The sequence below is a fragment of the Apis dorsata genome, unplaced genomic scaffold, assembly GCF_000469605.1.
Source record: "Apis dorsata unplaced genomic scaffold, Apis dorsata 1.3 scaffold_172, whole genome shotgun sequence".
Lineage (NCBI taxonomy): Eukaryota > Metazoa > Arthropoda > Insecta > Hymenoptera > Apidae > Apis > Apis dorsata.
The window spans coordinates 648300-651321 of NW_006263460.1; positions in this window are offsets into that span (position 1 = coordinate 648300).

Here is a 3022-nt window from a genome sequence, read left to right on the forward strand (position 1 = left end):
CACATTTAATCCGACTTCTGTGTACAAGGCAAATATTATGACTTCAGATTACATTTAAACTATCTTTTCCTTCCTTGCCAAATTGTAAATTTGAGCATTTCTATTGCAAACATAGCAAGTTGATTTGCAATCTACATAAGTATATATTTTGTTGGAAATAAAACTTGAAGCTTCAGATTGCAATATTATTAAATAAAATGAAATGATAATAAAGGGAAATTAATTTAATAAATTTAAAAATATATAATTGTTTCAAATAATAAACAATTTTTATTTTTGTTTATACATAAAATAATCATTTATAAAATTTTATTTATTTGTATAAACTTATATAAATAAATAATAAATAACATTTTGAACATTATTTATATTAAATATTATTTCAAGTCATAATCAGATCGTTGTGCCATATGAAAGTCATCATAATCGGCCCGTGCCGATCAATAGTACCGATTACGACCGTTAGATGACTCTAACGCCATTGCGTTCTCGTTACAATTATCTACGCTACGATAAATATAACTAGATATAACTGAATTGAATAAGTGATTGTTAATCGATTTTTCCTGTATTAGAAAGTTACGATTCGATAAGTTTTGTATTTACGATTTTTTCTGAATTTTCAATAATCGAGATCGAATCATTATCGCCAATCATCATTAATCCTTCCTTATGCAAAAATCGAAGGAAGATCGAGTCTGTATAATGTAAAAGAATAAAATCTATAAATCATAAGTATTAATATATTAAATAAAGAATACATCGTAATATAATTATAATTATTTTTAGTAAAAATAAATTGATTAATCCACATAGAATTAATTTTAATAAAAATAAACATACTTTTTTCAAAATTTTTTCATCTGATCGTATAATTTTCAAATAATTGAAAGATACGGAAAAAAAAATATAATGAATCGATATTATTTTAAATATTATTTTATAATACTCAATATTCGTATCCGATCGAAAGTTTCAGTTTCAGTGATTTTTGGCTATCTTACAGCTATTTCCGTGATGTTAGAATATCAATTCACAAATGATTGAAATCTTGCCAAAATGTATTTGTTTCTTTAGGCTTTTTTTTATACAGGATATAGTCTCTGCAATCTTAATAACAGATTTCTAATAGAAGTTTGAAAATATTACATCACTATAGATATAAGAATATTGGTAAATATATTATAACATGGACAAAATAAAAGACTTTCCAATAATCGATTGATATTTTATTGATCTTTTACAAGGACGTCGAGATATGACATCGCATACATCGAATAACGATGTAAATTGTAAATGGTCATGCAAATGTATGATCTGTAAATATAATATCAGAAAAATATTTTAAAATTAAAAATTGAACTTTAATTTTTAAAATCAACTATCTTTTGAAATGAAATAATCAATGATTTGAAAGCTCTAATTAAAAGCCACGAGTATTAAATTAATTCAGAGCTTATTAACCTTCTCTTATTACGGAAAGAACCATTTTTGGTTTTACATATGGCGCCAAATTGCTATGCCGCAATTCTAAAGCAATATACTATATACGTTACGTTAGGCATCGTGACAACCAATATGCTTCTGTTCTACTTCATCGAGAATATTGCACGTGGATATTATGGTTTCATAAGATAGCATCGATATCACTGCACAATTACACGTTTATAATAACATATGCACGTGTTTGCATAACGCAATTGCATGGCTTCTATATCTAGCTTTGTTACGTCGATTTTGATAGCTTATTAATCGTGTTAGAATGAAAGCTAACGAATTAACGTCACTCGTTTTTTTTTTCTTTTTTTTCTTTTTGATTATGAATTCAAAGCAAAATATATCGAGAGAAATTGTCACACTTTTATCGTTATGTAATCATTTTTATTATACAAGCAATTATTTTCATAGTTTAATATTTGCAGAATTAAAAAAAGGCTTTTATATCATAATAATTGATTTTAGAATATATTTCAATGCGTTGCAACGCTTTTTCTTCAAAACATGGCATAAAATTATTAAAAAGTTTTATAATGACAATATTTGTTGATTTTGTATTAATTTTGTAAGATTGTAATTTTGTAAGATCTTATCGGTTTTTGCTCTTTTAATTTTTCTGTGTTTCTTTATATAGAAAGTTTATAACGAACATTATACATTTTTAGAAAGGATTTGTAAAATTAATACTTGGTTTTGTTCTTTATAATCCAAACAAATTAGATGTCTCGTTCGTTCATTTCAAAATTAGTATATCATATATTACATATTATATTGTTTGTTTATTTGAAGAGTAAAATTGCAAGAGAACACGTAGCGTTTATTGTTTCAAATATATAAATGAAATATGAATTTTTTTTTTGATGCGGAGATATTTTAAATTAAACAAAAAGAAAGAAATTTTACAATGTTTTTTTTTAGATGCTAAAATAAAAATTTTTTTTTAAACTGTTGAAAAAATATGTTCAGTTTTTGTAACCTTTCAACCTATTTTTGTCAGAACATTGCGAAACGGATTAAACAAATACCAGTTATTTATTATTTTATCGAAAAGAAGTACAATTTTTGCCTTCTGCTTGAATCATAATATATTTCAAATTCATATCTTTTTTATTTTTTTACAAAAAGCAAAAACACATTTTGATAAAATAATTATTAAAAAAATTACAATAGATATATATATATTAACAGTTTTTATTCACATATTTACATTATTAATTTAATATCAAAGTTCATCTAAAAGTAATCCTTGCAATGGCACACTACATGTTAAATAGATTATTCTATTTTAAGCTCCATTAAATTGATATTATGGAAGAGTTAATATCACTAAAACAAAAAAAATAATCAATTAAAGATTAATCCACGCGGCCAAGGTACACGTGCCACTTTAATCACACGTGATCGAAACCATGACCTTTAATTAAAACGCACGTGAAACGAGGGACCTCGAATGCCTCGAACCACGCATCGGAAGCTTAATTCGGCCTAAAATTATTCTGCGTCCGATCGTCGCAGAATTCGATCC